We start from the raw sequence: 11,389 nt of genomic DNA, 5'->3' as shown, positions 1-11,389 counted from the left end.
AAAGGCATTGAATGCCAAAGCTGTTGGCACCCTGACATAAGGTGAGCTCACACATAGATTTTTAATGGTGACTGACAGTGATGACTTGCCTGTGTGAAAGAGTTGTCCACAGATCAAACACCACATACAATGCTTCTCACACCCCATCACACATCATCTCAAATGTGATTTTTAGTAAAGGCAGTTGGCACATTCAGCTGTGAACCATCTAGCGAAAAAACACCAAGCCATAAGATGGGCTTGTTGATGTGCTGTCAGAGTGGCATGAGAGTTGCCATTGCTGGATCCCATACTGGACACTGGGCTGCTGTTTTGGGAATTTAAAGTTCCCAAATTAGCATGCGATGCAAAAAGTGAAATTCATTGTGACAATATATTGCAATTTGAAAGCAACAGTTTTGGAATAAGAATTCTTCAGGTTACCGGTAATAGCAGCTATAATTTGACGTTGGCAGCTGTCTTGAGACTGAGATGTGCATTATAACCTGCATGCAATTAAACATGCAAATTAGTTGTGGGTCCATCTTTCATGAAGAATCTGCAATGCTCTGTGTTCCCCCAAAGTGGCAAAGTTTCTGTCATGGTATCTCTAGAACTATACATGTGATACTAATTCTAAGGCTTTGATTGTCACTTTAAGGAAACTTAAGTGAAGTTCCTATGTCTGCAGTTGGGAAATACCTATCTAATGACATAATAATAATAATATATATTATTTATACCCCGCCCATCTGGCTGGGTTTCCCCAGCCACTCTGGGTGGCTCCCAACAGAATATTAAAACAGAATAAAACATCAAACATTAAAAACTTCCCTAAACAGGGCTGCCTTCAGATGTCTTCTAAAAGTCAGATAGTTGTTTATTTCCTTGACATCTGGTGGGAGGGCATTCCACAGGGTGGGTGCCACCACCAAGAAGGCCCTCTGCCTGGTTCCCTGTAGCTTCATTTCTCACAGTGAGGGAACTGCCAGAAGGTCCTCAGAGCTGGACCAACCTGAATGTCATAACATTGTTGCAAGCTTTTGAGTTTTCCAGAACTCTTCATCACATAATATGTAACGCAAAGCTGCGGTGGGGGTGGGGTGGGGAAGGGAGGGAAGAGGATGATGGGGGGGGGAGACAAAACAGGGAAGTTTCTCGTCGGTGGAAGAAGATTGGAGTCGGTGGAAGAAGATTGGAAAAAATTTAAAGTTTATCTTCAAAAATATTGTAAAATTAAGGTTTGTTAGAAAGATGTTGGAAAAAGAAAATTAGGTGGTTTTGGTAGAAATGATATAAAGGATTAAGTAAAAATGAGCTGATGAAATTGACGAAAGAGAGGATGTTAAATTATAATATATTATATTAAATTAAATTACTTAAATGAAAATAAGGTTGGAAGGATTTGCTGAAATAACGATTTGAACTAGAATACAAAATTGGGAGGTGTGAGGAGGTCAAGGAAATAAGTAAAGGAAGAAAGTTATGTAAAGGTTTAATCTGTTTTTTTTCTTTTTTAAGTGAATGTATTTTTATTTTGCTGTTGTACTCTTTTTTTTCTTTTTTTCCTTTTTTGTATTTTGTATTGTTCTTTTTTCTTTTTGTAATTTTTAAACCCCGAATAAATATCATTTTAAATAAATAAATAAATAAAAACAACAGGGAAGTTTCTCATCATCATCATCATCAATCTTTATTACGGTCCAGAGACCCAACAAATTGTTACAAAGCAATGCACAATTCATACAGCCTACCTCCAGGTTAAACAAGCATTTCGTTCAGAATATAGGGAACATTGGTTCTTGCAACCACTGATAAAAACTTGGCCACTGCTAATGTTCTAGCATTTGTCTGGTCTTCCAATAGGAACCTGAGATAGTGAGCCTCTGATTTTCCCAGGAAAGGTACCAGCAAGGGTAATATCAGTTCAGCCCTGGCGTGCTCATATTTTGCACAGTGCAACAAAATATGTTTTATGGAATCAATGTCTTGAGCACATGAGTAAAGTCTGTCCTGGTAGGGAAATCCTCTCAACCTGCCATCCAACACTGCAGAAGGAAAGACGTTTAGTCTGGCTTTGGTGAAAAGCCTTCGATAATTTGGTACTGTCAGGTTTTTAATGTAAGATGTTAACTTAAAGACATGCCCATATTGTACTCCTACTGCCAGAGGACTACAGACTGCGTGTGATCGAGATCGCAAGTCACTGTGTGCATTATCCCATAATCTTTGCTTTAATGTCTTTAGGGTGCCTTCATAACCCAGGTAATACAGTTGGGGGGGGGGTGACAGACCAATAGAGGTGGCTTTTTTAGCCATGGTTTTCTGCCATTTGCCGACAAATTCCTCATTGGTCAGGTGTTGGTACAAACCCTTCCCTAGATCAAACACTGAAATCCTGAGCCAATGCAGGTGGCGCTGTGGGTTAAAGCCTCAGCGCCTAGGACTTGCCGATCAAAAGGTTGGCGGTTCGAATCCCTGCGGCGGGGTGCGCTCCCGCTGCTCGGTCCCAGCACCTGCCAACCTAGCAGTTCGAAAGCACCTCCAGGTGCAAGTAGATAAATAGGGACCGCTTACCGGCGGGAAGGTAAACGGCGTTTCCGTGTGCGGCTCTGGCTCGCCAGAGCAGCGATGTCACGCTGGCCACGTGACCCGGAAGTGTCTCCGGACAGCGCTGGCCCCTGGCCTCTTAAGTGAGATGGGCGCACAACCCCAGAGTCTGTCAAGACTGGCCCATACGGGCAGGGGTACCTTTACCTTTACCTTTTACCATGCTTTAGTTGAAATTGGGCATTCACCAGCTTCTAACAGAAGTATGGAGTTGGGGACACAGTTGGGTATGTGCAGCAGAGATCGTAGAAATTTTGCCTGAAAGCCATCTAACTTTGGCAGGTCCAGGGAAGTTTCTAATTCTGGTGTGAACTGACTGGCCGGGAGACCAGTGCCAGGTGGCTGTCATCTTATATCTTCCAAAATGCAATGCCTGTTGTTGGCATAGAGCCTATACATTTAGAAGCCCTATGTGCATGGGGCATTCCTCCATCCCATCTTATTAGGAGATTTGGAAGAGGCTCAGGCTGCAGTCGAAGAGAAGCCGAGTCGTTGTCCAGACTTTTCTTAGATATCCCTTCCCTTCACCCATTCCCAGCGAAATAAAATACTTTCTTCTGGAAACAAATGTTCATGCCCGAAAAGCGCCTAGCGTGCGTGCCAGTAAATCATGCGTGAAGCCGATAGAAAGATACAGTTCTGTAACACTGGACACATCTGTTAGGTGTTCATAAGCCCGCGGAAGGTTGCTATATTGTTGCATCACTACAGGAAATATTATATCAAAAAGCTGGCTCTGCCGTTGCAGGTTGAGGAGAGATTCCAATATCTCTTCCAGATGTACAGTGTTTCGGCTCTGAAAACCTGATGGTTCCTCTGTTTCTGTGCTCCGTGGAGGCAACCCTTTATGCAGAAGAAGGGCTTTGAGGTGGGGGGGGGGGGGAACTCCACTGATTCATTCTGCTACTTCTTCACCAGTTGGGAATATCCACATTTTGTTGCGGCCTGGAGAGGTATAAAAAAATATGGGGCTGCAGTTCTTTGTGAGGGCTACAGAGAGCAATGTATGTATGCATAGGTCTGAAGCTTCCGTATTCCAGTGACATAACGTTGCAAAATAGGATGAAAAAGGCATCCATCAGGAAGCCTGGAATTTTGAAAACGGATGCTTACTGTTACGACCAATGTCGAGAAATATCGGCTACGTTTAAAATGGGATGTGTTTCACTGCCACTGTTCCCACTATGACAACATGGCAAAAAAGAAGAAGTGTTGATGGAACATTGGACCTGGGCAGACAGAGGTTGCCAAGGTGATGGGGTGTGTATGTGAAGTGGCAGGAAAAGAGTGTCCTTAGCAAGGTGTGCTGGGAAAAAGAACAAAGACAGAGATCCATCTTTGGCAGGCTGGCTGAAGGGAGATTGGGAGAGATGCCTTTGACTCCAGTGCTGCACTGCTGTGGGGGAACAAGCCCCGCTTGAGAAGACCATGCTGTAAGATCTGGACCCCCCCCCCCTGTTAAGTTGTGGGTGAACATATCAGACGACACAGCGATTCTTCAAACAGCTCTTGTTTATTCACAGGCCAGAACAGAACTGAACTGAAGGGTTTAGCCAGCCTGCATATATAGAGCTCCACTACAACGCAACTGTAACACTTTCCGTAACTATCCAATCACTGAATGTCACTTTCAATCCCTTTTTCGCATATGTGGACCTGAGTGAAAACTATCTACAGTATCCCCCTGCTGGCCCAGGGTGAGAACTTCAGTACATAACACCCTCCATCCAAACTCAGGTGTAAATATGTGAAGAAATCATATTTCTTAAAGCTATGATAGCCTCTGCTGCATCTTCAATTCTCCAAAGAAGAATAGACCCTGGTTGAAGTCCAAGCCCCCTGAAATTCTCTGTGTGGCTCAGCAAAGATTGGGGTGGCCTGTAACAGTATATTGGATGCAGGACCTGGATATAAAAGAGTATATTGGATGCAGGACGTGGGTGGCGCTGTGGTCTAAACCACTGAGCCTCTTAGGCTTGCCAATCAAAAGGTTGATAGTTCAGATCCCTGTGACGGAGTGAGCTCCTGTTGCTCTGTCCCAGCTCCTGCCAACCTAGCAGTTCAAAAGCACACCAGTGCAAGTTGATAAATAGGTACTGCTGTGGAGGGAAGGTAAAAGGTATTTCCGTGCACTCTGGTTTCTGCCACAATGTTCTGTTGCACCAGAAGCGGTTTAGTCATGCTGGCCACATGACCCGGAAAGCTGTCTGTGGACAAATGCCAGCTCCCTTGGCCTGAAAGTGAGATGAGCGCCGCAACCCCCAAGTCTCCTTGGACTGGACTTAACCATCCAGGGGTCCTTTATCTACCTTTTTTACCTATATTAGATGCCACTTTTTATACATAGACAGAGGACTGCTGATGTGATGAAAGGCATTTGCATGTGTGGGTTTATATTTTAGGGTACCCACCATCTTGTGTTTTTTGCCCTTCTGGCACATTTGAGGTTTGTTTTTATTAGTATGGAAACCCACCAAATCTGAACAAGAGCAAACTATTTGGTGTCATAATCAGCTCATATGCATCAGATGTTTAATAAAGTCCTCGTAAAGATATATATTTTTTTAATGCGTCTACAGGTTGCTTTTGATCTTGTACCCAAAAACATTCACCCAAAAATCTGGAGGCTGTTTACTTTCCCAGCTAGCATCTGCAAATATTAATGACATTTCCCAGCAGAAAACTTTATGCATTTAAACACCATTTTCTTTTTATTACTTTGGCCTTCTGTTTGTATTTTAATTCACATATTTTCTCAGGCAAGTTACAAGTTCACACAGCAAGGCAATGAGGCAAAAATAAAGTCTGTGGCCCATGGGGTTGATTACATGTTGGACCTTGAGTACGATCCATATTCATAACTTATAGGATCATACTGATCTCATTTGAGGCTGATTGCGAAAAATGATGGTATGGAAGAAAAACTGGTCAACTGATCCAACTTATTAAAATTTATGCTAGTATGTCCAGATTCTATTGGATCTGTTTATGCCTGCCTGGGGTCCATCAGAGATTCTACAAAATTCATTTCCAAATAAATTTGGCTGAGAAATTTAGAGAAGATTTCTTAGTATCTCCCACCTATGGCATGGGCTGCTTTGGGCTGGAAAGATTCATGCAGGTGTATAATAGTGTGAATAAGAGACTGGAAGTCACTGGTTTGAATCTTACCTGTGCCATTTTTGCAGCCTCCCCCTCCCCATCATTGCCATTGGCAATATGTGGGGGTGGAATAATAAGAGTTTAGCTTAAAGTTTCATCCACATCTTCTTTGATAATTTGCTTGGGGTGTGAGGACAAAATAATGTCTCTGCAAACAAATATAGGGCAGGGAAGAAATATCCCTGATTTCTTCCCCCAAAGGGGCCTGCTGCTTATCTCCATGATCTTAGTGAAGTAGCTAAGGGCTGTTTTTTGGTTTTTGAAAAGTGGTGTTAACATTACAAAGAACCCCCTTTGTAGCTTCTTGCTGGCTGCACTTTCTCAAAAATGGCACAGTGTTGTGTTGCATCATGCCATGAAGTTGCATTGCATTGCTCCCAAGACTTTCCAGAAAGTGCAGCAGATAATGGTGAGAAGCCATCACTTTCTGCAGCCTTCCATGAGCTGAACCTATGGGTGTCACGGTCTGTGTTATGGGCAGTCGGAGTCCCGGCTTGGTACGTCGGGACCGGGGTAGAGGTTGGGAAGCAGGAATCAGCAGTCCAGGGGTCAGGAAGCCAAGAGTCCAGAAAACCAGGAGTCAGGAAGCCAAGCGTCCGCGGGTCAGGAAACCAGGAGTCAGGAAGCCAAGGGTCCAAGAGTCAGGAGTCAGGAAGTTGAAGCACAGCTAGGTGGGTAGTGTGTTGCTGTGACAAAGAGACAGAGGAAATGCTGGTCTTATATATCCTTCCTGGCCCTTGCCAACAAGTGCTACAAGTCTTCTGTCAAGCCTCACCTGCGCGGCCGCACTTTGCCCTTCCAGGCCAAACTCAGGAAGGCCCTAGTCCTGCGAGGCCCTACCAGTCACAGGGCCTGGCTCCTGCATGCACTCCTGACACTGGGAGTGCCTTGGGAATTATACCCTGCCACTCCCGAGGCATTTCAGGAAATGCAGCAGGAGGCAGGGCAAGCTCGCTGTAGTTGGCCGCATTCCCTGGAGCACTTTGGGAGCGATGTGACATCACGTCGCATCATGCGCAATGTGTCTGAAGAAGCATGGCTGGCAGGAAGTAGGAGGAAGTGCCTCATGCCATGTGCAGTGTGGTGCTAAAAACAAAGGAACCTTAGTGCATGGAGGGATTCCTAAACTGGCCCATATCATCTCATAAGGTTATGGAAAGCAAGCAGAACGTCCTCCATCAAAAAAGGTAATTCACAGAATTCCTACCCCGGAAGATGATGCGGCATAAAATCACACCCCTAAATGCTGGGAAAATTGGAGGGAGAATTGCAGCACCAGCAGTAATAATAATAATAATAATAATAATAATAATAATAATACTGACTTAATTTATAGCATAGTTTTAAGGATTATAATAACAACATTATGTGTGTGGGGGGGTGTTGAGCACTTGAAAGTTTTGTACAAATGAATGTCATGCGCCTCACTCTGCCTGGTAAATCAGCCCCACATGGTATGTGTAAAATCACTCTAGTTCTGCAATCCTGCATCCATTTCCTTCCATGCAAGTTTATTGGATTTCAGGGTGAGGTTTTGTGGTCAAAGACCCATACATTTTGCAATTGGTGACTGTGCTGTGTTGCAGCACACCCCAACAGGCCATTAGCAGACTACAATAGTAACAAGGGAAGAAGGGACTCGCGTTTTTTTCACTTCCAGAAAAGAATCTGATTTAAAAAGGAGATGTGTGCTCTCCAACAAAGGTGACAAACCATAGAAGGATTTGAAAGCAAAACAAACCACACGCATGTGGATAAACTCATCCTGCGTTTCAAGTTAGGCTGTTAGTTCTGCAAGCAGGGAATCTGACTGTTTGTGTGTGCATCCTTAAGTACATAATAGGTTATGAGGACGCTGTATAAACAGAGCGGCTGTATTTTAAAATTAAATATTAAATGAATCATTTCTATCGGCTCCAGACCGCAAGGAACAGTTGCTCTCTAATAGTTAAATGCCATTTAGATTTCAAGGGCTTTGATTTATTGGAAGAAACCTGCTGGGCAGAACATACTGTGGAGCTGATTAATGTCAGTTTCTGTCATCAGTTTCCACTTAGATTCTTGGCCAGCTCCGATATCTCCTCCCTTAAGGATCCAGAAAGAATTCAAGGCCTGATCCAAGAGCCTTTGCTGGCATGGGGTTTGCAGAATGTGGTGCTTGCAAAATCAAGAAGATGAATGGAAGTGGAATTTCATGTTCTCCACCGGACTTGTTTATGTAACTCATTTCTCTGGAGAAAGCTGTCCAACGCTGGGACCACACCAGCAAGGGAAACAAATCAATAGCATGTTCACTGGGTTTGTTACAGATGTCTTGCATTTCCTTCGCCACTTTTATATGCTCCCTCGTAGGTTGTCAAAGTAGAAAATGTCTAGAGTAAGAATGCAGAGCTACTATTGCTGTCTAGATTTACATTCATCACTGGACTCGTACGTTTCCTCTTACAAATCAGTTGATTGTAAATGCTGATAAGAAGAATAGACATCCGTTGCCTAAACTGAGTTAGTAAAAGAAAGAAGGGAGAGTTCTTTCTGATCTGAAGTGTCGGGCTTCGTTAGATGTGTGCGCATGTTGTCTGAAAGGGTAGCATTGGTTTTTCTTAAATATTATATGTCCATAGTTCTGCTCCTTATTCTTATTCGTTTACATGAAACTTAAGTTCTTAACTATATCAGGACGGCGTAATGTGGAAATGAGAGTCCCTTCCTGCTATCAGTGAAATGTGAGCAGTAGTCTTATAGCATAGGACAAGTAAAGCTGATACGAAACAGAACATGCTAAACTCTGTCAATAGTTCACTCGACTGCCAAGAAGCTGAATGAATCTGGGAAACGGGAGAGTGTTTGCCATGGGTGAAAAAGTTTGAAAAACTATCTGGTAGTGATAACAATGTTGTTGCTTTTACCAAGTATATAGTGACTGGAAAAAGTCCATGCTTGAAAGGAACTGTACAACAATTGGCACACCCATTGACAATATTCATCTCTAAACAATCAAGCTGGTATTTGGTCACAGATGAGTATTTTTTGCCTGGAGGCTGTGTTGTAAAGTTGCAGACTTTGAAGCCCTGTACAAATGCAACATTATTTGAGCAGCGGGACCTCTCAGGAACCACATCCATCACATCCTCTTAATACAATTTCCCAGGATCTGAAGGCAGTGCTGCATTGATTAACTGGTGCCTTTTACATTATGAGAAGTACCACCGCTTGGTGGTGAAACACAGGAACAAAGTCCCAAGCTAGCATCACCTATTGTCTGAAACTCTAGACAGCCACCGCCTGTCAATCAATACCTAGACAATACTGAGTAAAATAGATAGACACTATAAAAAGCAGACTCCAATAGCCCTCCTCCTGTTTTTACTTGTACATCTCATCTTTGATCTAAAACAGGGGTAGCCAAAGTGTCCCCCACCCAAGACGTTAACGGACTACAACTCCCACCATCCATGACTACTGGCCAATGTAGCAGATGGGAATCAGAGTTCAACAACATCCGCAGGGCATAAGATGGCTGCTACACCTAATTATAAGGTCTCACAAGATGGTTTGTGGTTGTAAACCACTTGAAACGCCAGAACACAAATTTAAACAATTACAAAAAACCACAGACAAATAAAACACCATGTTCAAACCGCTGAAGCAACAGCTGGCAAATTATAACTGATTAGTTAGACAGTGGAAAAGCTAGCAAGGAGAAAAGCAAGAATGTTGTTGTTTAGTCGTTTAGTCGTGTCCAACTCTTCGTGACCCCATGGACCAGAGCACACCAGGCACTCCTGTCTTCCACTGCCTCCCACAGTTTGGTCAAACTCAAGTTGGTAGCTTCAAGAACACTGACCAACCATCTCGTCCTCTGTCGTCCCCTTCTCCATGTGCCCTCCATCTTTTCCAACATCAGGTCTTTTCCAGAGAGTCCTCTCTTCTCATGAGGTGGCCAAAGTATTGGAGTCTCAGCTTCAGGACCTGACCTTCCAGTGAGCACTCAGGGCTGATTTCCTTAAGAATGGATAGGTTTGATCTTCTTGCAGTCCATGGGACTCTCAAGAGTCTACTCCAGCACCATAATTCAAAAGCATCAATTCTTCGGCGATCAGCCTTCTTTATGGTCCAGCTCTCACAAGAATAGATTTCCTCCAATGTTAGCAAATAGCCTTGGGGGGGGGGGGGAGAAGTGGCCTTCATCTGGTTATGAAATGCCAACAAGGAAGGGATTCTATGGAGCCGTCATTTCAGAAAAGGCCCTGTTTTAGATGACAGCTCTAGACCAGCCTTTCCCAACTGTGAGTCACAACAGTGGCAAGAGTCGGGCGTGGGTCTGCAATAACTCACAAGGTGTCAGTGAAGTTAACTCTTTATTCAAAGAAACCGAAACAGTGCAGGCCTAGGGATCACAGCAACCCTTCCCAGTAGGTCTTGCCCCAATGAAGCAGTTGCAAGGACTGAAGGTTCTCACTTTCCCATTGCTCTCCTCCTCTAGTTTCTTCCTGAGCAATCTGAGACTCCATCAAAGCATGTCTCTGTTCTGCCCTCTTCATACCTCTTCTGGTTCTAGGAGACCAGGGGGGAGAGGAGCTGGTCACCACAGGAGGGGGAGACCCCCTGGCTTCTTCAGCAGCCCGCCTCATCTCTGTCTCTTGGCCCCCTCCTCTCTAGCCTCCACTTCTGCCTCTGGTTCTGGACTAAGCCCTGACCACTGACCATACTGAGTAGGAATGGTGGGCATTGTAGTCCAACAACATCTAGGAACCTGTCATGGACTGGCTGGAAGCATAGGTGTGGTGAGAGGCACCAGCTGGGGAGCCCCCAAGGGAGGAAGGCTCGGAGCCAGGGGATTGGTGGTGCGGTGATAATGAGTGGTCAGAGGGAGAAGAGTGGGCAGAATGGAAGGAAGGGTTTCAGAAGATGAAGAGGTAACAGGGTTTAGTGAGCAGGAAGAGGCTTTGGCAGGGAGTAGTCCAGAACCAGAGGCAGAAGTGGAAGCTAGAGAGGCTTTTCCTTAGGACCTCCCTATTTTAAATGTTCCCTAAGACTGTCGGGGTGCATTATCAGCACAGAATGAAGATGCTGATGAGAAAGTCTACTTACATCTCCATCCACTTTCTCTCTCACTCACTGAATGATCAAACCAAAGGAGATCGCTAGGCCTCTAGAGCCCTAGTGACCAAGGAGCCAGCAGAGGGAAGTGTCACAATGAAGGGCGTGTCACAAGGACCTCCGCAACCTAGCAACCACCAGCCCTCAACTGACACTACTCTCAACTGACACAACCAAGTTTCCTTATATGGCTTTTAATCCATGTTCAGCCCCAACACATTTTAAAAGGGCATTGGATGTAAATCAGTTCTCAGCATTCTTATTATCCAACTACAGTTCCCAGCATTCTTTGGGGGAACCGGTGTACTTTTAATGTGCGTTGGATGTGCTTTAAATGACAAATTTGGATCTGCCCTGAATCAACACTCAGGATGTAAGCCTGTTTTTGACTTGACGAATGCAGGAGAAAGCTGGGTGCACCCTAGGGGAGAGAAAACCTCTGCCACTCCTGTTTTAACATTACATTTATATATGCAGCCTATGGGAGCCATGAATAGTTTCAGCATAAAATGTAAATAGTTAGCATGCTGCTGAAAGG

The 11,389-nt window shown here is 44.3% G+C and overlaps 1 long non-coding RNA gene across 1 annotated transcript; it reads right to left on the bottom strand.

Annotated features, from left to right (window-relative positions):
* Nucleotides 1-7,709: 7,709 nt before the first annotated feature.
* LOC307212696 lies at nucleotides 7,710-10,902 on the bottom strand. Its single transcript, XR_013837109.1, has 2 exons — nucleotides 10,843-10,902; nucleotides 7,710-8,249 (listed from the first exon to the last, which is right to left on the bottom strand). It is a non-coding gene; the product is annotated as an uncharacterized lncRNA (long non-coding RNA).
* Between the last annotated feature and the right edge of the window lie 487 nt (nucleotides 10,903-11,389).

This window comes from Podarcis cretensis (assembly GCF_951804945.1).
Source record: "Podarcis cretensis genome assembly, chromosome: 3".
Classification (NCBI taxonomy): domain Eukaryota; kingdom Metazoa; phylum Chordata; class Lepidosauria; order Squamata; family Lacertidae; genus Podarcis; species Podarcis cretensis.
The sequence above is the reverse complement of the archived record's forward strand: the minus strand, read 5'-3'. Positions and strand labels throughout refer to the sequence as shown.